The sequence below is a fragment of the Thermobia domestica genome, chromosome 4, assembly GCF_964235325.1.
Source record: "Thermobia domestica chromosome 4, izTheDome1.hap1.1, whole genome shotgun sequence".
Lineage (NCBI taxonomy): Eukaryota > Metazoa > Arthropoda > Insecta > Zygentoma > Lepismatidae > Thermobia > Thermobia domestica.
Genome location: NC_137457.1, coordinates 24,517,939 through 24,545,188, shown reverse-complemented (window position 1 = coordinate 24,545,188; position 27,250 = coordinate 24,517,939).

Below are 27,250 nucleotides of genomic sequence, written 5' to 3'. Positions count from 1 at the left end.
TGTTTGTCCACCACAAAGTTCACTTGGCGAGAGCAGGGTTTGAACCCGGGACCCCATGCACCAGAGGTAAACGCTCTACCACTGAGCTACCGCGGCCCCTCACTATACATTTTACTTCAATACCACACTTATATTCAACATGTATTTATATCTCAACATACATATTCTCAATTATCATTTAATCTTTCAAATCAATGACCTGGATTAATAAAATTCTATGGTTGCAACACTTCACATGAGAAAAATTCGACTAATTAACCGCGCATAGTGATGAACATTTCTATTCTCAAACAATTTTAAAAGAGTGGACATTTAAAGTGCAAGGCAGGCACGTAAACACAGAAATTACGTATATAAATGACTCTAAAAATGTTAGTAATATTTATGAGCCCAAACATCTACACGACATTCACCTCTATGGTAATGGAAACAAAAGTAGAAATAACAAATAATACAACGGAGAATTTCAAATGAATAATAATAAAAAATACGAAGCAAAAATTTAATCGTATACCGAACTATCGCTCGCTATTGCGGTGGGTCAAATTGTGATGGAAAACGGTCCCTTGATATTTGACATCAACAAATACCTCCATTAATCGTGTCTCGCAACATCTCAGTCAGAAATTCAAGTTCAAATGATATATATTAAATAGCTGATATTTGTCAAGTTCAAAACTAGAGGTAGGAAAGTTAAATATTTTTTTAAAAAAAACTTAGAAAAGAGAAAATAAAAGTTTAGCTAGAGAAGAAAACAGCGGCGCGCCAAAAGAGTAAGCTAAGACACTAAAACTACAAAGATAAGTGATCGAATTTAGACATATGACAATCCACAGCCAAATATACTTTTATATGCCGAAACAAGTGGCCTACTAAATATGTAGCCTAAGATATACACCGAAGTGCAAGACAAGTCTCTGTCCTCAATGGAATGTTCATACATAAAGACAAGGGCTTTATGGAAATCCTACTACTCGCTGTATCAGGTCAAATGCCATTGGGGACCCCAGAAGGTCAGTGTGGTCTCTAATTTAGAATTTCAAAACAAAAAAATATTCGACCCCTCAGAAACTGAGAGAAGTTTCGAGTAAAGTATGGAAAAATTAGAATAAAGTCGATAAAATAGAAGAAATCTTAACAGGAATTCGTCAAAATTTTTATAAAAATAAATAAAATAAATTGTGTATTAGTAAGTTGTTTGCCAAAATTTTACTAGTCGCTACCAGTCCGCAAGGGCGCTAACCTTCAGGCGTCAACTTATTTCAAACACTATATACTAGAAATAAAAGTGAAAAATCATGGACATTGGGATTTTGGACGGTCTAGTACGGTGTAACGAGATTCTACTGTAATAAATTTACTATATTATTCATTCCTATCCACTTCAACACCTCTGCGAACAGTGATGAACCCGGCTTAGTAACGTGACGTTGAAAAAAATTTCAAAGTTGCAGAGTATTATTACAGGTGTAAGACTGAACGCGTATATTTAAACTGTATTAAGTAGAGAAACGGTCATTCTGTTCTGTAGTTACATGGAAATTAGTCGAAATCATTTGCCACATGAACACTACTCATGTCATCCGATCAGAAAAAACAGTTAGTATGTACAGTTACTAGTGAATGCCAAGCCACGAAGTGAAAACATAATCCACCATTTTTACACAATACCCTTCCTCACCCGAAATTCTGACGTAGTCGTCAGTGCTCGAAAAGTTTATATATATATATATATATATATATATATATATATATATATATATATATATATATATATATATATATATATATATACAGGGTGATAGGTAACTCCACCGACAAACTTTGGGAGATGATTCCTTATATGAAATGAAACAAAGAAGTTCTAATAAACATGGGACAAAAACGTCTCTTTTCAGAGTTACGAACCGCCGAAAATTCACGTTTCGAAAGGGTCTGCCTTAGAAAATACAGGACCGATCCCAAGCGGTTTAAGAAATTACAAAGGAACGAGTATGCGCTCTATCTAAATATCTATGTTCTACTTTGGTCCGTTATCGGCAAAACGAACTGTAAAAAGGAAGTTGAGGTATAGGGATATTCCTTTAAGTACTAATGGCGCATTCATTTCGCCGATAACGGAGGATGGTAAAACATGGATATTTAGATAGATCGCATAGGGTTTCTCTGTAATTTCTTAAACCGCTTGGGATAGGTCGTATAATTTCTAAGGCAGGCCGTTTCGAAACATGATTTTTCGAATTTTCGGCGGTTCATAACTCTGAAAGGTGAGTTTTTGTCCCATGTTTATTAGAACTTTTTTCTTTCATTTCATATAAGGAATCACCTTCCAAAGTTTGTAATTTAAGTTACCTACCACCCTGTATATATATATATATATATATATATATATATATATATATATATATATATATAATCAATCTCTTGTGGCAAAAATTACATCTGGGCTCATATATTCACAGGTGTTCTATTATTTATTCACATTCCAGAACGTAAATTCCTTTATAGACACCCTATTCTGTCATTTTGCCCAAGACTGTTCAAAGCAGTCTCAATTGAAACCAACTAGCCACTACATAAACTATTGTACACTGATCAATACGTGGGAATTTGTATGAACTAACGCTAGATTCTTTCAGTACAAACCACATTATATCTACACTTCACGACTTCATATTATTTTTATGTGCAACGAAAATTTAATATCATTGACTATCCACTTAACTAAATGTGATTATATTTTGAAAACGACAATAATGAGATTGTTCACAGAATGTAATGAAGGGAGAAAATTTGAAACTGCAGTCTGACGACAGAATAGTGCTATATAGGCAAATTTCGGTTTAAGAATAACGTGAAGTTATTTTTTATTAATTATTCGATTACTAGGCTATATAACGTATTGTGCTTTTCAGAGAAGCTAATTAATAATATAATTCGTCTACGTATCTATTTATATGGACCAGAACTGCTATATATGCTAAGTCTCGGAGCAACAAAACACTAGCGGCGAGTAGTTCTTCATCCAACGCGAGATGGCGTTGGTAGTACGAAAACAAACTTTGCACTACTAAACACGCTTTGTACTGTATGAAAAGCTAACTATACGTGGTATACCATGAGATAACGGTACGGAGTTACTATAAATTTTCATTATGAATCAATGTACTTATTACGACGGACCAAAAGAGATGAATAAACAATGAGCAACAATACACCGTCCTTAAATAGATTAATTTTACATGCGCACACACATATCAGGGCTACTGCCCACATACTAATTTCTACATATCACACATCAACTAAAAAAGTTACACATGCTAACACGTATCTAACTAACTAAACTAACTAACTCTATGGCCTATGGAACCCGGAGGTTCAGTGCCGCGTTCACAAAAGATCTCCACTGACTTCTATCCTTAGCTAATTGGATCCAGTTTCTACTTTGTATTCCTGTCTCTGCGAGATCCATCTTAATATTATCCTCCCATCTGCGCCTAGGTCTTCCTAATGGTCGTTTTCCTATGGGTCTACCAGTCAAGACTTTGAAAGCGTTTCTACTTTCTTCCATTCTAGCTACATGACCTGCCCACCTAAGCCTCCTAGACTTGACGACCCTAACAATGTTGGGTAAACCGTATAAACTATGTAGTTCCTCGTTATGAAGCTTCCGCCATTCCCCATTCTCGTTCCTCTTGGGTCCGAATATTCTTCTCAGGATCCTGTTCTCAAATACTTTCAGTCTATGTTCTTCCCTCAGAGTAAGCGACCATGTTTCGCAACCATACAGAACAACAGGCATGATTATCGTTTTATATATTTTAAGCTTCAAATTCCTCGACAGAATTCGCGACGACAAGAGATTTTGAACCGAATAGTAACACGAATTCCCTGCTTTTAGTCGACATTTACATAATAATCCATATTATCACACAAGTTAATTATATGTAAATCAAACAAATCACTAATTTTCACCATTCTAAATCGGCTCGGAAACTAACGGTAAGGAAGGAGGAAGAGAGGGTCAGAGCCAAGTGGCCCCTCTATCCACTTACTCATGGTTTTCCAATTACAGAATTAAATTAATGCCCCGGGAGGGACATATTGAAACTTAACTAGAAAGGTCCCTTTTCCTGAGGGGAAAATAATCTTTATGAAAATCACTTAACCCATGTTCGTTGCAACCATTTGTCAATTCAAGAATAAATGAGAGTCTCTGTTAACGTTTTACAGTGACATAATGGTAATTAATTCTACTACAAAGAAACCTACACCTACCGCCATGTTAATGAAAAAAATACATATACTACGTAAACAGACAAAAACTGTATCAGGACAGGCCTATCGTTACCTAACAAGAAATTTTGAGAAGTGGAGGGGATATCCTAAACGTCGAAACTTAATTCAAGATCACTTAAAGCTGAAAAATGATGCACTGCACTGTGAATCCTGTCTATCACTATCTACGTTCACCGACATGGCATCTGCTGATCAGAATTCAATATTTTAGTTTTTCTGACTGTTTCACTGCAGAATTTAACAGTTCAGGGCTCTCTTCGACTTCCAACTAGTTTATTTACTATTTTATACACATCATTACCTGGATTATATTGCTTTCCCGTCAAAAATCCAAAATTTTTCAGGAGCGAAACTGACGTGGTCTTACTCTCAGCTTGGCCGAAACAAAACAAAGTGAAGACGCGCCATAATACTACGGCGTCAGAAATAGTTCCCAATCAGAGCAAGAAATTTTGGCGGCGGAAATTACAAAGCGAATGAAAAGTAGAAAAAACTGGATGAAACCGGATTTTGGGAAGATATGGGCATCTCAGAGGGACGAAGGGGGTCTAAATTATTCTAACAAATATCAGATTGGTGGACAAATTCAGAAAATTCTGTCCAGTTACTGAGATATGTTTCTGTATCGCATTAAGATGTATAATTCCAGTAATCATCCATTTAAAATGCCCATATACAGAATTTACAATGAAATACGATATACATAAAGAAATTATTCCCCGAAATATATTTTTTCCTGGGTTATTCTGAAGCTCCTACATTAATTTTGGTTTAAATAAAGAACAGACGGATTTAATACATAGACCGAATATTATGTGTTAAAAGTTTCAATGTACTGTATGTTCGGAAAGTATTTCCCCCCCCTCCCAAAATTCTTATTACCTTGAGTGTAATGGCACATTACAGGCGCAGATGGGAGGACATTATTAAGATGGATTTCGCAAAAATAGGAATACAAAGTAGAAACCGGATTCAGTTGGCTAAGGAAAGTTTTTGTGAACGCGGCATTGAAAATCCGAGTTACATAATCCATAGAATTAGTTGGTTAGTTATGTTATTCAAGCTATTCAGAATGTCCCTTGAGTTACAGAATGTATGTATTTATCATTTTAGTAGAAGTTACGATGTGGGTGACAGTTTAAACATTTACGGTATTGTGGCATTGGACAACAACTGTACACGAGATAAGAGTACAGGCTCGTTTATATCACTGAGTTTGGTAATATTTTGAGCTACATACGGTGTTGTGGCATTGAACAACAAGTATACAACAAATCAAGGGTAAAAGTACATGTGAAAAACTAGGGGAACACTTGACGCCACGCCGTTCCCCGTGCCTATCTTTCCCATCGTATTTTTTTTTTTTAGGAAATGGAAGGACGCCATAGATATTTTTTGGAATCGGTGGATCGACGTCTCTCTGCGTTCCCCTCACTTTTAACCCTGCAACAAGTGAAAAGCATACAAACAACCTTGTATATACCCCTGAGTTTCATGATATTTTTTAAAATTCCCCCAGTGTTGGGTAAGTTACTTGTAAAAATGTTACGCGTTACAAGTTACTTTACTTTCTCTTAAAATGTAACGCGTCACTTGCCGACAAAAAGTAACTGTTACTTTACTTCGAAAGTAACGCGTTACTAACTCCTTACTTTTAGATCCGAAACTTTGAACTTTGAATATGTGAAAAATCTTATTAATTCAGTTTTCCGTACGACTATTACTACCGTTATTATTATTATTATTATTATTATTATTATTATTATTATTATTATTATTATTATTATTATTATTATTATTATTATTATTATTATTATTGCACGTTCTGAATCGATTTATGTAAATGCAAGAGCAAATTTTTACTTGACAGCTATATGAACATTTTAATGTAATGTAATCTATTATATAAAAGAGAACGCACAAATCCTTTGTTAGCTCATCACGCTAATACGGCTGAACCAATTTCTTTCATTTTTGGGGGGTTATTAGGATTTGGACCCTAGATGGTTTTTATCATATCACTTTAATTTTTAATTACCAGTGTCTTGAGATAATTGACCATTCAAGTGTCCAAAACGTACAAATCCTTTGTTAGTTCATCATAGGTATAAAAATAAACGTATTTATATGCAACCCGCATGACCGTGTCACTCGGCGGGTTAACATAAATGACAGGCGATATAATGTTAACATTTACTGCAATCTACTATGGTTTTTATCATATCACTTGAAAGCGAAAAAGTAAAAATTATCTAAGTAACAAAGTTTATTGCGTTCCGGGGTGACCGCAGCGAAGCGGGGCGGGTTAACATAAATGACAGGCGATATAATGTTAACATTTACTGCAATCTTCTATGGTTTTTATCATATCACTTGAAAGCGAAAAAGTAAAAATTATCTAAGTAACAACGTTTATTGCGTTCCGGGGTGACCGCAGCGAAGCGGGGTGAACGCTGCTAGTATTGACCAAAATGCCATACTGCGTTACTCATAGGGATGGGCACGAGTGAGTTCGAGCAAGTTTTCTTTGAAACTCGATTCGACTAGAAACAGACATCTTTGAGCTCGACCCGAGAACTCGGCTTGAAAAATTTCCTCCAACTCGACTCGAATTCGGGTCGAGTTTCGAGTCGAGTCGAGCCAAATCTGGTGTATAGTTTCGAGTACTCTCTTCAAGTATCTTACATAGACAATATAATTATTATCAATGGTACTACTCTACCACCACAACTTATTATTATTATTATTATTATTATTATTATTATTATTAGTAGTAGTAGTAGTAGTAGTAGTAGTAGTAGTAGTAGTAGTAGTAGTAGTAGTATTATAGCAACACTGTGTATAAATGTGAAAGATAGGCGGTTTATATCTGAATACTAAAAAGGTAGTTGATTGCCAACCTCGATAGTCGTGAAGTCTAGGAGTCAAGGACATTGTTCACGAGCTTCTGAATTTGGGTTGAGGGTCTAGGTTGAGTATTCGGGTTCGAGCCAAACATTGTTAAGAGTTATAGGGCACTGGTCAAATATCTTCAAAGCTGCTCGGCCCTGGTTTAGAATTGTCAATGACTCGAGCAGCTCGGCTCACAGCTCATTCACTATCGACCCAAACCGAGAAGTGAGCCGAGCCAACAACTCACCCAACCGAGTCGGCTAGAGCCCTTCGCTCAGTTGAGTCGAACCGAGCAGATGGCTAATCCCAACCAAGCTAGCTCGAGCCACTGGTTCACCCCAAGCGAGCTGGCTCGAGCCATTGGCTCAGCTAAGCCGAGCCGAGCTAAGCTTGTTATAAAAAATCTCTTGTAGTCTCGCAATCGAGACGAGACGAGATGCGAGCAGTGCCACTCTCGTGAGCAACACTAAAAGTATTCCATATTACTGCTTAGCTTACTTCTCATGGCTTTCGCTTTCCATTGTAATCAGGCCATGATTTCAATACGAGTTAAAACGAGCGAGCCATTTATAAAACTCGACTCGACTCGAAACTCAACGCCAAAAACAGTAAATCGGCTCGGAACTAGACTCGAGAATATTACTTTTGACTCGACTCGAAACTCGACTTGGATTCGAGTCGAGTTTTAGCTTGACTCGTGCCCATTCCTATGCGTCAGAAAAAATGGTTGCTTATTATTATTCTGCTAAACTCATTATATAATAATACCAATGTTCTTATGTAAAGTTAAAAATACAGAATTTAGAGAAACATTACACTATAACTGACAAAATGAGAACACATGAACTGGGAGTGAATCAAAACTTGCCAATAACTCTACAATCGATACATGCTTTTTAAAGCTAGTTGTTCCAAGCTCAATAATCAACGGGACTTTAGAATACGAAACTGATCTAAAATAACGCTAATATTACATACCATCAACATTACATCAATAAAATAGACCTGCTCATCAGAACATAGTTTATTCATATTAACCCCTTACTGTATGTCGTTAATTATGGTACCCTAGTTGTTGATAAATATTTCCTGCCGGGGCACCACTTTATTTTTAAATCCTGTTCACCATCATCTTCAGTTTTTAAGAAAAAAGTATTCTTTCAAATATTCGAACGATAAAATATTTTCGTTCTCCATCTTTATAAAAACAACGTCAATCAAAGTAAAATAGACTACCAGTACCATTGCACTCGTAGCTCACTCACTGAATGTATTGATTTGGAGCTGTCAAAATCTTCCAGGTGCTTGCAATCAGTACATGTGATTTTCCTGAGGCTGTCCTCATTTCCCAAAAACAGCAAGTGGCATTATATTTTGTTATATAAATAAACAAATCAAATTGTATCTATGAATGTATTTGCAAGCCTACCAACATAAAGTTCGTAAGGCGAAACGGGAAAATGCACATCGAGATTTCCCGTTCCGCCTTACATTAAGATGAAAAGTGATAACAGGTTTTACATGCAAATTTCATTGCTAGAGGTCTTCAGGCGAAACGGGAAAAGGCGAACAGTGCAGGAATCGTCGGTCACAGACATCATTCATGCTCTATTGTTCCATTCTGAGAAATTCACTTACAGGAAAGAAACATTTGTTTCCGAAAACAAAATATACATATATTGTAATTACTCATCCGAAATGTAACGCGAAAAAAGTAACGCAAACTAGGTACGTTACTTAAAAATTTGTAACGCGTTACCGTTACAGTTACTTTGGAAAAAATGTAACGCGTTACTAGGAAACGTTACTTAAAAAGTAACGCGTTACAAGTAACGCGTTACTTGCGTTACGTTACTTCCCAAGACTGAATTCCCCTATGGTGTGGTGGCTATGGGAAACAACCAGAAATGATTCAGGAGGTGGACCTGGGTGAATACCCCTGAGCTACGATATCCCTTGGGACATTTATCCAATTATCGTCAACCTGGGTTACGAGTATTTTCACAGTACTGCTTTTACCCCCGTTTATTGAAACTCCCCGGGGAGAAATCTGAAATCTTCACTGGCTGTGCACGAGGAAAGCATACATACTACTCCTCGTATATACCCGTAAAGGTCTTTGACAGTGACAAGTGAATTGATAGGCGACCTCTTTCGTTTTTATCTTATACATAATTCGTTTGTGATAAAAAAAAGAGAGAGGGCGAAAGGAAGGTACAGGTAGTAGTTGATGCAGTCATAGCAGTGACAGGTGCTTGCATAAACATTGAACTTGTTGTGTATATGAGGCTACTTCGACAGCCCATAAAGAAGGCTTTCTGGAAAAGGACTTCTGTTCTCAAGACACAAAGACTGGATTAGAATTTCTTGACACCAACAACCTGGCGGAAACATCTGGTAGTTAACAGACAGACAGCTAACGTTAAAATATTTAAGCGACCGATAACCTATTTTATAATTGACCTTTTGCTGAATATGGTATTATGTGGATTCGAATACTGCAAGTCTGATTGCGAAATATTTTCCCTTCCTCGCCTTTAAAAAAACTACATTGGAAATGCATTTCTTTGAAGTTGACAAACCGGATATACTGTTTGCGTTTCTTTATATTTGTTGTCAGGGACACCTTTCTAATCGTGATTATATGTTTATCTTTGCAGTGTCCCCATTGTGCTATAAAGATCATGACGATTTATGTTACAAGCGTCGATACTTGCTTGTTGAGGTTTAGCGACTCTTTTCAGCAGCGAAGTTATATGAAATGAGGGCCTACATTTAATGCTTTCCCACCGGGAATTGACATTGCTACCACCATGTGCATTAAAGACATGTCTGCTAGGAACTCGACCAGCGAAGAAGGCTGGTGGTGTCGAATGGAAGTCTTCCATACTTCTCCACAACCATCTATTGACACCAGAGGTGCCAATCCCCACGAAAGGATGTGAAGCCAATCCTCCCCAAAGCTTGTGACGCCAATTCCCTCCCCCCGAAATTAACAAAGTACCTATTTCACATTTAATTTCACACCTCTTCCTATCACAACACGGGAGATCATTGGTAAAAGGAAAAACAAAAGACTCAAAACTCACACTGCAATGACACAAACTTGAAGTTTAAATGTAGTTTATTCCAACGTAAAATTGATAATAAATCTTTATACACTTTACGATGTTTCATTTTTAAGGCAAAAATAAATAAATAAATAAAATGTCCTATAAGCGACCGATTCATTTACTTTGAGATGATGGAAGATTATATGATTCCATCTCGTAAAATGTGTTTGCCTCTGGCGTTATTAGCGCCCGAACAACCTTGGTATCAAATATGTACGTGCCAGTGATACTGTTCGTCAAATATATATATATATTTTCCTCTACTGTGAGTGCAAATAAAATTTATTTTAATTGTGAGTTAGATTTGACATAAAACGTATCAAATAACCTAACGAGACAACAGGGATATTTCCATGAAAAGTACAGGTATTTCCTATGTAATTATTGAAAATCCAGTTGTAATGTCCCCTTTCTTAAAAAGCTCTGTTTTCTGTACTTAATTTGATTCAAATCTAATTACTCACTAAGCACAGTAATATATTTTATTTTGAAAAACTTAAACGTGTAACAATTTCGCCAACTATCTACTTTTTAGACTTCCTAAGACTCTATGAATAAAATTTAAAAAAATGTCAATGATAAAAGCTTTTGAGATCACTTACAACTGATTGACTATTCTCAACCAATTCCACCAATTACAATGCAGATCACTCTAAACAATCCAAAAGGTAAACAAACTCTTTAAACTACCTTCCCCCTATTGTAAGCTACTAAAACGTAAACTAATTGCTTAATTTGCCTTCCTCCCTTGTTTTGACATAAAAACTTGTCGTGTAGCAATCTGAAAAAATCCCTTATAACTAGACGAACTGTTAAATCCTGCAAGAGATTTGTAACTTGTGTAATAATTTCTTCGAATACACCGTGTTTTTAGATTTCTTTCATATCCTCGAATGGTGAACATCTTTTTCCATTGGCGTCCGATGGGAAGGCAGGGGTCGCCCCCTTGGCTCACAAAAATGTATACGTAATATAGCAAACCACGTATATTAAATACCGGATATACCAGACGTGATACAGCAACCATGGAGATGCCCCTCCCTAGAAAATTTTCTTCGGGCGCCCCTACCTCCTTCTGATTTCTTTCTTATGTCATAAACATATTCAATCTAAGCTTATGCTCCGTATCATTTTAACATGAAATTTTTAATTATATTAGAATCATAGACAAATGTGGAGCTACTCTAAATATGTAGTTAGTTTTCTCCTTGATAGAGTCAATGTATTCATAGAAATTAATTCAAAAATATAATATTAGGAAAAACGTATAAAAGATTGTTAATGTAATGAGAGCATTCTAACGTGTTAAATTCAGGTAGCGCGAAATTTTTTATAGTACATTTTGTTAGGTTTTAAATCACATTAGCATAAAACAAGTTAAAGAAGAGTTATCTTCTTCCATTATCTTAGTATGAACGAATCGGTGACTCATAGGGCAGTTAACAGATCGAATCGGTCGCTCATAGGACAGTTAACAGTTCCTGTCGCTAATAGGACTGTCGCAAGTGGGAAGACACACCGTTGAACCGTCAACTGCCCTATCATGGTTCAGAGTCCACTTTTATAGTAATCACGTTTTTCATAACCTCGTTGTTAAACAAAGACAGAAACACAAAACCAACTCAACTGCAATCTAATCTCTATCCTTAGAACGTTTGTTAACTTATTCTTTAGTGTTGCCATCTGTGGATATCTTCAACCCCAGAAAGACCAGGAGCTTCAACTTTTTAAGGAGTTCGCTTCATCAAAACTTCTTTATATATTTACCCTGTCTGTCTATGTGTCTGTAAAAAAAAACTCTTTTATATATTTACCCTGTCTGTCCATTGTTCTTGAAAATTCATTTGTATATTTACCCTGTCTGTCGATGTGTCCGTCCGAACTTCTTTATATGTGTTTCCTGTCTATAAATAAATCCGTCCAAACTTCTTTATATATTTATCCCGTCTGTCCATGTGTCCGTCCAAACTTCTTTATATATTTACCTTGTCTATCCATGTGTCCGTCGAAACTTCTTTATATATTTACCCGGTCTGTCTATATGTCCATCCGAACTTCTTTATATATTTATCCTGTTTGTCTATGTGTCCATCCAAACTCCTTTATATATTTATCCCGTATCCTCTTTAATAATGGTGTTCTTCAACTCAGGAATTTTTGCCCGCCTCCGCGGTGCACCTTGTCTTCAATGTGGCTCCATAAAAAATCAGGAACCAACAGGTCGGTTTACCAAGCAGGTCATGGAGTGTTTCCAAAACGTGAGATAAGCATCCTGAATGTTCCTCTGAGAAATTACATGCTGTTACAGGCCGTGTGAGCAGTGGTCTTGCTGAAAGCAAACAGTCCTTAGATCCACCCCAAGCTTTTCCAGTTCAACAATCACAAAGGTTTGTAACATAGCAACATAGCGCTCTGACGTAACGGTCAGAATTTCTCCCACATCAGTATCAGAAAAATAATAAAATATAAGGTCATGCATTGCCAAATTGGCCAACACCGTACCGCACCGTAACCTTTGGAGAATGCAATTCCTTCTTCATTATTATCTTGGGATTATTAGGTAATGCAATATCGAGTATTTTGCTTGGTGGCGGTACTGTCCAGATAAAATGGGCTTCATCACTTATCATAAGTAATACCAGAATGTCGGTGCTCCGTTATCAAGTTCAAAATGGTATTTCAGTAGTTTTTGCTTGGTCATCATGGGGTACAGTTTTTGCCACAGATGCATTTTGTATGGATGAAAGTGCATTTTACATAATATGACTTCTTACTTGTTTCTGTGCTGAACGTTGTGGGCTTCTTTCAAATGCCTCTCTTACACGAGGTTGTTATTCTCTTGCTTGATCGAGGTTTTATGTCTAATGCAGTCCCACTTGCGTCAAACCTATGAACCCAATTATTTTACATGATGGAACCGCACCGTGCCTTGGGATATTAAACTGCCTACAAAATTTTTCATGGACACCACAGACTTCATCTCGTGAAGAAAAAATGAAAGTAGGGGTAAAGAAAATCCTTCTGACCTCTCTTACCTTTAACTCCTTGTGTTCCAGATGGAATTTTCCAATGTGTTTACCGTAATACCAGGTTTTCATTTACTGTTTTAACTGTGTAGACGTCTTATAGGGCATAGTTATTATGCATGCGCGAAGAGAGCATTCGCATTACTGATAGAAACAAATACCTGCATTGTGAACGTTTGCACTGTAAAAGGGAAATTTTAATGTTCTGAAAGGATTTTATGCTGCTTCAGTTTGGCAACACTGACTAGAGATCAAAGACAAAGTTTTTGTTTTCTTTTTCCTATCTCGAAATATGATTTCGAAGTTGCCAATTATTTATCGTCAAAACAAACACATGTATGTCGTATGCTCACTTTGGCCTGTTATCTACGGAGACGAAACATATTTTTTTCCTCTTCTGTCAATAAGGTCTGGTATACGCTATGAGATAAATCCTAGCAAATATCTTATGATTTTTTCCTAGAGTAAAAATACCAACGTATATGGCATCAGATCGCATATCATTTCCTACATTCTGAACGATCCTATGAGATTTCTCTTGTTTAGAGCACGCTCTATTTCGGCAAGAAAATTGGTAAGATTTCGATTTAAGCGACATCAGGTAAGAGAAAATGGAAACAAATTTGTTTTCTCCCCGCCAGCAAAGATGCTATTTGTGCACTTATTAGTGCATACAAGGAGCATACATTTTTATATAATACAAATCAACGCTCTATCACAAGAGATATGCAAGGCAGAAGGCACTGGAAAGCATTGCTGGCCAAGTATGCGTTGTTATACCTAGCACCTCATCGGAGGATGTGAAATAGGAAAAATCTTCACGTGTGTGACACAAAAGTGTAGGATTTCCTACGAGATATGTTGTAACATTTGTCCTAAAATATTTCCTAGGATTTATCTCATAGTGTAAAGAAGGCATAAGAATAAATAGTAGAACTAACTCGTGCCTTGCATCCACAAAAACATTTCATTATCTCCACGATTAATACGATCCTTACTAAAGGTGTTGGTAGTTATGGAATGAGGCCACGGTTTTGCAAGGTTTTGATATAATGACACATACCCATATTACTACGTTGCTAGTTCATGAAATGGATATAGATTATAAAGAATTGAGTGAAATCTAGACGAATGTGTGCCGATTAAATAAAACTTTATGCAAAAATTGTGGTGCTGCTCATCAGCATGAAACATGTACAAATCCTAGTAAGTGTATTAATTGTGGTCAACAACATAAGGCAGATAGCAATGACTGTCCTGAAAAACTACGACAGAGGAAGATCGTAGAATTAATGGCAATTAATAAAATTTCTTTTAATGAAGCCAATAAGCTAGTTAATAAAATCCAAGATAAGTCTAATGCAATACAAACATATTTCCAGGGAGAACTTTCCAATAATCCGGAAACAAAAGATTATCCCACACCTATGAAACCAGGCACAAATTTTACTTATGCTAGTAGGTTATATGATACTTTTTCTACTCCAAGTTCAAGCAATAATATAAATATTATAGAGTCACCCCCAGAAAAGAAAAGACGAAATGTTACAGATTCATCAAAACTAAATTCCTTTTCTTCTCGGAATCAATTTCATGATGGTAAGGATTCCTGAATTCAACAAACTAAAAACAGTTGTTCACAAGTAGAGGTTTTGAATCAAAATGAAACAAAAACATTCAGTATAAATGATGAAAATCGAACAATTAAGAGGAAAAACAATAGGTATTTGACAAACACAAATCAGGATACATTTCCAAAAACTCCTAATATTAAGGACAACCAGAAAATGAATCTCGAAACTAGTAGGGCTATTACTTCAACTTCTTTTAGAAATACAATAAAAACAGGAAATTTTGATAATGCAGTCATTACTAATATTAATAAGAAATATAAAGAAGCAATTAGAAAATGTCTATTAAATTTCTTTGGTGGTCCTCTAGCAAATAAATTTGATACACATCTAGAAAACCTATTAACATCAATATACTCATCTCTTCAATTGACTTAACATGGAATATAATAAACTTAGCAGATTTACAATAATCCAGTGGAATTGTCAAAGTACAAGGGGAAAAATTCACCATATTCATCACTTAATTCAAACTTTTCAACCCGCCATACTTTTACTTCAGGAAACTTGGTGCAATTCCAAATTCCATCTTCTAATTAAACATAACACGGTTATCAACGAATACAGATTAGACAATTATGGAGGCATTGCTATTTCCGTAAAAAATAATTACTCATATACCACATTCTCCTTAACAAATATTACTAATTTTCCTAACATACAAATTCTAGGTGTTACAGTGAATAATATAAAATTTCTAAATATATATATTCCTCCTAAGACTCACGTAACTGATAATTTTTGGGATTATTTATTAAACCATAACTTAGATATAGATTATATAGGAGTGATCTGAACATTCACTATAAAATATGGGGTTCAAATCGAACCGATAAAGCTGGAAAATCATTCTTATCAAAATTAGTGGAATCACAGTATCTCTATTTAAATAATGGAGCTCCTACCAGAATTTCTTCCAGACTTAAGTGTCCCAGATTTAACGTTATCAAAACTTAATTATTATATTGATACAGAATGGTGGACATACTTCACACCATGTGATAGTGATCATCTACCCATTATATTCACAACTCATTTTTTTCAAACTGAATACATCAATAATTATGAAAAAATAGGATTTAAGTCGAAACTACAAAAAATTCATTCAAAAATAAATTGGACTGATTATCATCGTATTCTGGATGGGAAAATTTCCAATTCATCATCTGAATATTTAGGTCAACATCCTTCACAAATATTTAAATTCATTAAATCAACTGTTTCTATCATTAAGAAAACCACAGCATTCACACCTGTTCCTTCATATAAACAAAAAGAAAAAAAAATAAACCTATATGGTGGAATCAAATTTGCCAACAAAATATAAATATGGTACAAAAAGCTTATCATACTTTCATTAATAATAAAACTAGAGACAATTTTCTACATTATTGTGCACAAAAAGCTAAATCCAAAAAATAATACAAAGTATCAGAAGACAAAGTTGGCAAGATTTTTGTAACCAACTTTCTGATAGGTCTTCGTTGCATCATATCTGGAATTTCTGGAGAAAATACACAAAAAATATGTCGAATACGAATACTCCTCTATACCTTAGTCAATTACATTGGATAGATGATTTCCATCAAAACCTATCACCACCTTTTGTTAACAATTCAAGGCTTTTATTACAGAAACAATTACTATGTAACAAAAATCCTGTTTTAGATAAAAACTTTACAATAAGAGAATTAGAACTTGTACTCAAAAATATCACAAAAACTACTTCACCTGGGTTAGATGGTCTCACATAAACTCACTTTAAAAATTTAACAGAAAAAGGTCTCAAATTATTATTAGAATATTATAACATAATACTTTAATTGATAGGAAAATATATATCAAAATTGGTAATACTTATAATGAGGCACGTACTATATCGATAGGGCTACTGCAAGGCAGTAAATTAAGTCCTATACTTTTCAATATATACATTAATGATCTAATTAAATTAAACAAGGGAACAATACAACTAGTATCATTTGCGGATGACATACTTATCTCAACAATGACTTCAAACCTGGAAATTGGTAAAGAAATAATAGAAAACTTTCTTAATTCATTAATTTCTTGGACACAGCTTAATGGTTTTGAAGTAAATTGGTAAAAATCCAAATTCATAATTTTTACTAGACGAAAATTGGTACCGACAATAACAATTAATATACAAAATCACAAATTATCGAACGAATCTTATATCAAATATTTAGGATTATTTTTAGACAAAAAATTAAATTGAAATCAAAATCTAAGATATCTTACACAGCAAGCAGAAAAATTTACAAAATTATTTCAATGTATAGCAGCTAAGAAATATGGTATCAATCCTTTCAGTTTATCAAATATTTTAAAACATACAGTAATGGCTAAGTTTACTTATGGAGGAATATTTTACTCTAACAATCTCAAACAATTCTATAATCGAGTAGAAAGCATACTTTATGATTTACAAAAAAATAATTTTTCTCAACCAAGATTTTGCCCTAAACAAGCACTTTTAGAAGAAACCAATTCAATTCCATTAACGATATTAGTACAACGAGCGGCAGAAAGGTTAATTTTAACAAGATTTGGTCGCACCTTTTCATTAATAATTAATAAGTTACAACAAATAGAAGAGTTATTTAATAGGAATAAAAATATACCATATCTCAATAATAGACCATGGATTTATATAGCATATACTGGACTTAAATACATACAACCATTTATCCATAAGGTACCCCTTCTTCCTTGCTTTACATGGCAATATACTATCAATTTAGTAAATATAAATGTCACGATTCCGAATTTTATAAAAATCGAAAATTCGGAATTACGTAATAAAGTATATAAAAATATTTGGGAAGAAGAAATTCAAAAATTACGCACAGACACTGTTTTAATTTATACAGATGAATCAAAATACCCAGATTCTTCAGTGGGCGCTGCAATATTCATATCATCTAATAATCTTACTTTTAAATATAAATTACCATCATCTTTATCAATTTTTGAAGCAGAAGCTTTCGCTATTCGTCAGGCATTATTATATATTTTAAAACATAAAATACATATATCATGTATATGTACTGATTCACTTAGTGTCCTTAAAACACTGCAAAATACATACTGGAATGCAAAAGTTACTTGGACAATTTTAAATATAAAACATCTTTACAAAACACTTCAAAATAAGAACTACACTGTACAGTTTTACTTTATGAATTCCCACATTGGCCTAAAATATGGCGATCTTATTGACAATGCAGCAAAGTCTGCAACTAGAATTGGAAAACCATATTATATAAAAATTCCTTATAGAAGTTACCATTATATTATAGATACACATTTTTCAACATTACTAAATCAATGGCAACAAAATAATAAATTATTACCTGGAAATACTTATTGGGAAACCATCGAAGATCATTCCCATAAACCCAGGGAATTCATAAAACATTGGGCAAGAAAGGAAATCATTGCATATTATAGAATACTTTTAGGTACAGCACTTACCCCAATTAAATTATTTCAAATTAGAAAAAAGGAGACTTATTACTGTTGGTGTGATAAGGGTATAGGCACTCTAGATCATTTATTATTCGAATGTGCTTACTTACAAAACCAAAGATCTACATTTCTTAAAAAATTAAATTATCATATCGGAATGGGACCATATAATTACAAATATATTATAGCAACATATAATTGGAAAGCAATTCGAAGCATGATACAATTTATTCTCCTTAATGGTATAAATATTTAAAAAAAAAAGTAAAGGAAAACAATAAATTAGTTAAATATAAGAAGGAATATTTTTAAAAAATCTTGAGAAAACATATATCAATATATATATATATATATATATATATATATATATATATATATATATATATATATATATATATATATATATATATATAAACACAAAAAAGGTATAGAACAATTTTGAAGATGAATACAAATAAATTGCTTGAAATATTCCTTCCATTGAAGAAGATAGTAGCTTAAGTCGAAATGTTCAATAGAGATCACCTAACGAATTTAGCATTTGGGGCCTACTAAGACTACATTTAAGTCGGAGGCGAGAAAAACACTGATAATAGTGATGAAGAAAGAAGAAAGAAAGAAGACGAATGTGGAATATTTGGAATCACGATTTGTAATAGATATTGATCGATTTGTTTATACAAGATGGCTATAAAGAGTAGGAATATTAAATCACTAGATATTGATTGAACATATATTGATCAGAAAAGATTATGTACTGAAGATATAGTATGGTTTGTTTATTAGAGTAATATTGAGACATATTTTCATGTTAGTGTAATTGTGGACTATTAGGGAGATAATTAACTGAGTTGCGGTTGGTACAGATTAAGAATAAATGTATAGAATAATTCAGTAGTAGTCGTGTGTAAAAGGATACGTTTTTATGACATCCCCATAGATGTCACTGGCAGTCATTCTTTCAGAAAAAGTGTTCCGGATGGCACACATAGCATTCTGGGGGTCACTGCTGGTACTATTTTATTTATTATTATATTATAGACGTATTATTTTAGTCACGTCCGGGGGAACTCTCAGAGCTCCGGGGGGGGGGGGGCAGTGCCCACCAAAAAACATGTCTGGAAGAAACACTGGTATCTTGCAACGGAGTATTTTATGATATTCACATGTCTGTCAGTGGAACGCTTGGGGTTAATGACCTGGGATCAAATGCATAGCCAGAGGAAGCGTCATGCAGTCTAGAAATTTTCAGGAAGATTGATTTAAGGGAATAAGAACACCTGTTGTTTTTACTCTCTTCTGTTGAACGAACGTGTGAAATTCAGAGGTCTGCCCCTCTACTAGATACTAGATAGTGTTATCTTGTGTACAGAAACTCATCAATGATGATATGGAAAATATATATGTGTGAACCTGATACACGTTTTAATCAGTCAAACGAAAATTGTTAGCTTATAAGCATTTTTTGCTGTTCTTCTTCTTTCAATGGAGTATGTGGACATTCTCAGAATATCCACATTTCTTTCTGCAAACAACGTAGGTACCAACTTTCTACATATCGTCAAGCATTTATCGTTAAAGACAGAAACTAAAATTTATCTCGTAATGAAAACTTTTATTGAAATCTTGTTATTGATTAGAACGTCTCAGTGAAAATACTATATTTACAATGTACTTTGCCTATCTGAGGATGTGTAAAGAAATACCCCTAAGCGTGAATGATGCAGATGTTACTGTGAGTTCGTAATGTCATGAAACTAACTGAAATACTATAAGCAAATAATGATAGTATTATGTTTATAAGTAATCTTATATCGATACGGTGCCTTTTTGCTACTGTATAAAGACAGCTTATCTTTTTCATAACAAGAATCATAAGATTGACGCGGGTAAGTGCATCTAAGGTACCACGTGGTCAAGAGCGCCTGTCAGGGGGGCAAGAGGGCACTCTCCCCCCCTTGGGGAAATTGTACTTCGGAATATCGAAAACCCAATAGACTTTTTAGAATAGTTACATCAAAATTTTAAACTATATTTGAAATGTCGCTTATACTTGCCCCCCCCCCCTTGGAAACCACAACATGGGCGCCGTTGCACGTGGTGTAGGCGGTAACGCGTATCTGAGGAAACCTGTGGAGTAACGGAACTCGAGAATGATGATGAATACATCACCTCATGTATGTTCCGAAGCCTACAAAGTATTGAGATAAGATCTCTTACTTTAAGATAGGGGGCCGCGGTGGCTCAGTGGTAGAGCGTTCACCTCTGGTGCTTGGGGTCCCGGGTTCGATCCCAGCCCCCGCCAAGTGAACTTTGTGGTGGACAAACACCGTGTGCGTGGGTTTTCTCGGGGTTCTCCCGTTTCCTCCCACTTTCTTCATTCCACCATTTCATTCATCACTCATAATCACCGTCTCCTTTAGCCTAACCGGCATAACCGTGGGACGTAAAACTCAAAGATTTCATTTTTTTTTCTTACTTTAAGATATACATAAGATTTACATAAGATCTCAACCTAATGCTTACGTTGGGTTATTACCTGTCACAAATATGAATAAACTCGTCTACCTTTACAATAGTTCAGATATGAGGAAAAATCAAGAATTTTTAGCAATTTTGCCATAACTATCTTTGTATTCGCACTGTCTTTTTTCTATGTTATATGGTTATACTATTCTGCTAATGCTATAAAAGTGTGGTTTTTATTCAGGGACATCATTTCGGACTTCGCTTGGGGGGGGGGGCAAGAGCACCACCGACATAAGACTTTCGCGCTTTGTACTAGTAGACTATATTAGTAGACAATCGATTAAAGTATATGTATTCCTCAACCTCTTGGGGGGGACAATTTCCCCCTCCTGCCCCCCTAAATGACGCCCCTGTTTTCATTACTCCATTTTCTTTCTTCTGTTACAAAGAGAACATGATTGTAGGAATCCAATTGTTCATTGTCAACTATACAGCAACAGGAAATGTTTAACTTGTACCACTTCCGGTGGATACATTAACTCCATCAACAAACTTGACTCCTAACTCTTTTGATGGACTACATTTTGGTCAAATTTAACGGAGGTCCATCAAATACTTCTTGAGATTTATTGTCTCCCTGACTAACTAACTAACTCTATGGTCTATGGATCTCGAAGGTTCAATGCCGCATTCACAAAAGCCCTCCATTGATTTCTGTTCTTAGGCAACTGGATCCAGTTTCTACTTTGCATTTCTATTTCTACGAGATTTGTCTTAATATTTTCCTCCTTTCTACGCCTAGGTCTTCCTAATGGTCGTTTCACGATTGGATTCTGAGTTAAAACTTTGATATCGTTTCTACTTTGTTCCATTCTGGTTACATGACCTACCCACCTGAGCCTCCTAGACTTGATGACCCTAACAATGTTAGATAAACAGTATAAATTATGCAGTTCCTCTCGCTCTCTTAATTTGCTGGCTTACAAGATATCTGTTATCAAGTGTTAAGCGCTCCTTGTTTTACAGACTACCGCACGATTACAATGCTGTTTCAACAGATCTTAACATTTTTACTTCTGAACAAGATTTCAGAACTTAGCTGAAAACAATGTTATATATTAAGAGGTGTAGTTTCTTAATTGTGTTTGTTTTGTTAGTTATTTTTATTCTCTTTTTTGTTGTGTTTATTTTTCCTTCTGTGATTTTATCATTTTTTATATTGATCAGTTTCAGCGATTGGCCTTCTGCTATATGAAACTTAGTCAATAAATAAATAAATAAATAAATAAATAAATAAATTGAATTTCATCTCTGTAATTTGATAGCTCCTGAGCTACTCTACTTTGGAGGGAAATTACAATACGAGGTGTGACACACAAAAAACAAGACTAGTCCAATAAATCGTTGTTCTTACAGAATCAGTTCTTAGTGAAATTATTACCTTCAAAGTAGTCCTCTTCAGCATTCACATACTTCTGCATTCGGTGCTGCCATTGCTGGTAACAGTTCTGGAAGGAGGTTTTTGGAAGGCCTTCAGGAGATTCTCCGTTTTTGCCTGAACCTCTTTAACTGAGGTAAAATGGCTTTCCTTTAAGCAATATTTAACTTTGGGAAATATATATATATATATATATATATATATATATATATATATAAAAGAAGCCAAATCAGGTGAATAAGGAGGATGCCCCATCACAGTAATGTTTTTGCTGGTCAAAAACTGCTTGACAGATAGGGCCGTGTGAGCGGCTGCATTGTCTTGGTGCAACAGCCATCCATCACGCCAGAACTGTGGCCTTTTTTAAAAATTGTTCACGAAGTCTTTTTAGTACTTCAATCTAGCAGTGTTGATTAACTTCCTGTTCACTGGGAACCCACTCAATCATTACAATTCCATAACTGTCGAAGAAGACGATTAATATTGCCTTGAATTTTGAGTTTAACATTCGTGCACTGTCCCTTCCCCTGAAAACCGCTTATGCCATTCAAACATACGTACATGAGACAAAGTTCATCTCCATAAGCGTCGGTTAACATTTGGAATGTTTCCGTGGCTGATTTCTTAAGTTTCACAAGTTGATTCGCTGTTCGGTTTTTACATTAGACATTTTTCCGGCAGAATGCAGTTGCACGTCTTCACTCAATGACGCAGTACTCTCGACTGGCGTGATCGGTTAAGTCGAAACTGGCCGCATGGATAGAGGTGGTGAGTGGGATGACGTCAGCAAAACAGTTGTTGCCGACTAGACTCCTTTTTCAAACTACATATTTAGTCTCGTTTGTGTGTGTGTGTGTGTGTGTGTGTGTGTGTGTGTGTTGTGTGTTGAGTGTGTGTGTGTGTGTGTGTCACAACTCGCATTATAGAAATTGCCTCTTCATCTTGGAAGTGAAATTCTTGAATTTGGTGAGAAACATGACCAATTATTTTAATTAGAACTTTATATAGGTCTACCTAGTTTCTGATCTCCCTGACTTGAGGAACTAAAGAGACACTTCATTTTTGGTAGGGAAATCAAATTATTATGGAAATTATACCCCCTTAGAAGCGGATTTCTTGAAAATGATGGGATTGGTATCCAACTATTGTTAACGAGTTTTCATATCGAAATTCATCTCCTTAACTACAGGAGCTCCTGAGATACTCCATATCCACCCACTCCCTTAGGAGACGCATTTTAATCAAAGTGACTTTCAGGCTCAAAATACATACTAACCAGAGATGTAGTGGATCAGTGGGTCGTAGGTCACAGGTCACGACTCCCTGCGACCCACCACCCACCGTGTTCCTTTCCGATTCACCCACCCACTTTGACTTACCGACTGACTCTGCACAGTGCATTGTAGACAGCATCTTCTGAACACTAGTAAAATTAACTACGTTCTACTTTCAAGGCTTCCATTTTTCTTCCCTTTTCACTTGTTTGTAATTACCAGGGCCCGGATCATGTTGACAAGTCAACTTTTTTCTGTTACGCATAGGACAAGGCAAGTTCAAATAAAAACGTTATCCATCAACTCTAGGTTCAAAAAATATAGTTTTTTAGGGTCAACTTTTGGTCACTTTTTGCCATTTTGAAATTTCAGGTCATTTTTTAATATTTTAAGGTAACTTTTAGGTCACTTATGGTCTTTTTATTTTTTTTTCTACATAAGGAAATCTTAAAATGAAACGGTTTACGGATGTGGAAAAGACGAAGTTGAATAATCTCTTTTCTTGCTTCCTGACTATTGGGGTGGAAAAACTGCATTCTTAATGAAAACTAATGAAAACTAAGCTGTAGCTGCTTAACGAAAGGTGGGGGTTTTTAGGTGGCCAAACAGATAGTTTTGGGTTGTTGTCCACAAAGAATGTGATCACGTGATTAACTAAAAAAATGATTATAAGGCGTACAAGGGTTTTAAACAGGTTTTTATCTATTATTTTCATGTAGTCTACACTGTTAACTTTTATTGTTTAAGAGTGCTTCCTAGTTTCAACTCTGGACTGAATTGACGCTTTCAATACTTACAATTCCGTACAATGTACTGATCAATAGAAATAAATGATCAATGGACTGCAACTAACTGAAACAAAACTTTTTGAATATAAGTGAGAAATGTTAATTAAAAATCCAATGGATATTAAAATCAATGTTTAACGAAATAAAAGTTTGAGAAAACGTAAGTTTTAAGGTCGATTTTTGTGATTTTTAGAGTCATTTTACAGGAATGTTAGTGTCATTTTATAGGTCACTTTTTAAAAAAATTTAGGTCAACAAGATCCGGGCCCTGGTAATTACTTATCTGAGATGAATATATCTAACAAGGGATGTATGCGAACCGTCACAGCTAGATATTCATGAAAATTGGTATCCTCACTAATTGTGGATCGCTAATCATTGTGGTGATAGTCACTCGGTGTGGAAATGCCTTGTTTGTCCGCTACGTATAATATATATACCAAGCAGTGACTGGGAGAAGCTGTGCCGAGTTATATCCCAGAAACGCAGATAAACGCAGAAAATGAAAAATGTGTGCAGGTAATCTGATACCTAAGGGAGGGACACGTGACCAAGAACACGGGAGTACTGTCAGACAAGCAGTTTTGCCATCCCAACACAAACGTATACCATTTATAGCATTAAAACAATTGGCATAAAACGTAAAAGCAAATAAGCAAAGGTGCGTTATCAGTGTTGCCAAATAAGGGAGAAGTAAAGATGTAAATTTGAGAAATTATGGGGTCCGCACAGAGAAATGAACAAATGTGCAACAACAACAAGACTACAGAAGGAACAAATATACAGTAGGGAGTAAACCACAACTTCCAGCAAATAACAAGACTTGACATGTCATATCGAGTATGTGGCTAGGGCGAGAAATGTAAGTATTCTGCAATACTATCTATGGATTTTCTGTTGTATGTATTGGTGTATTATGTTAAGATATTTTACGTCTGCATATTACTGGCAGTCTGAATTTAGTATGTAACTTCAACGTTGTCTCATATGCTAGTCTTTCCTATACTACTGTGTTCTTGTTTACGTGTCTCTCTTTCTTAGGTATCAGGTTACTTACACACATTTTTTTCATTTTGTTACTTTTTCCGGCGTTTCTGGGATATGACTCAGCATAGCCTCATCCAGTCACTGCTTGGTATATGTATTATACATAGCTGATAAACAAGGCGTTTCCGCACCGAGTGACTATCACCGTGATCATCAACAATCCACAATTAGTCAATTTACCATTTCCATAAATATCTACCTGTCATGGTTCGCATACGTCCCTTGTAAGTGAAAAAAAAAAACTTCTGGCATTTTGGGATATTGATATTTGTAATTGTAATAATAGCAATAGGACTTTTGCTAGTTGACTTTCGCGACACACTATTTTTTCCTTTACGTTGGCATACTTTACCTTGATTTGAAACCTAATTTCATCCTCTTTTTCACTAAAAAGTATCTGTAATTCAACAAGGTATAACGACTCTATAGAAAAGCGTCGTCAACCTGGTCCGTCTGGTAAAATATAAGTTACGAAGCGATAATAACTTTTCTTTACGCAAGAATCAACTCAGATATTCAAAGATCATTAGCCTCACCTTTATTGCTTGATATGTCTTAAATATTCCTTTTAAAACCGTGAAATACATAAATTCACTTGACTAAGTCAACACATAACATGTACATAGCCACAACTATCCCATAATAATCTCTTACATATATTAAAAACATTCTTCTTTTTTGTTAATTTAAAATGAACATTCTACTAAGTATATTACATATTTATGAGCACTTTTTGCCCACGGTACAGGTAAATATTATACAAACTAAAGTATTTCGTTATAGAAAATGTCGCCCGCCAAAGGGACTGAATATAAAAGTCATGAGTAGGCTTGGCTTTTATATTCAAGAACCACTGGTCTGATTAGATTAATGTTCGTACATTACATATGTTCTTTATATTTTGATCACACCTCGTATATATCTTCATCATTTTTTTTGGTTAACCCTCATATATATATAAAATATTAGTTATTATCATTCACATAAATACATTTACAATAAATCTTTGATTTCATTAATATTTCTCTTTTATTACATTATTATTTATTCTTTATCATTAAAAAAAAACATCGTCGCTTAGGAATATAATTAACGAGGGTGAAACACAAATTATCAAGATTACTAGTTTCGATCATTATTACAAACGATGATGTGACAAATAATATTTGTTCTTTTCGGGCGCATTGTATAACAAATAAGTTAGATGTTGCAATTGTAATGTATACATAGTAGCACTAAGATGTCATAAATAAAGAAGAATTTCATTCAAGGTAGTTATTGAATAATTGATTTTATAGAATGGATCTTATTCTTAACATAATCTTTGACAATTAAACACAAATCAATCTGATATAAAGTAATTTTTTTTTTTTTTTTTTTTTTGCCTTTAACTAATTATAAATTGAATTATGATTCTTCGCATTAATAAGAAAGAATAAAAATTAAACATAACCTACGTTTGAATAATCAAATGGAAGTAAATAAATTTATTTTACAGAAACAAAAGACACCTTTTTGTTATTAAATAAACACATTTTTCATTATTATTGTTATTTTCCATTCTTATTTATTTGATCAAGAATGTTGGGTGCTACTAACTCTTTAACTAGATGCATTTCAAATATTTATAACCATCGTTTTCATTATTAATATTAACACAAACTTTAAAACGAAAATTCACAAGAATCTATAACCAACATGGGTTTAACCTAATTTCGTTAACGGTACTCATGTTACATTCACACTGTCATATGAATCTAATAAAGTGCATTGTACCGCAC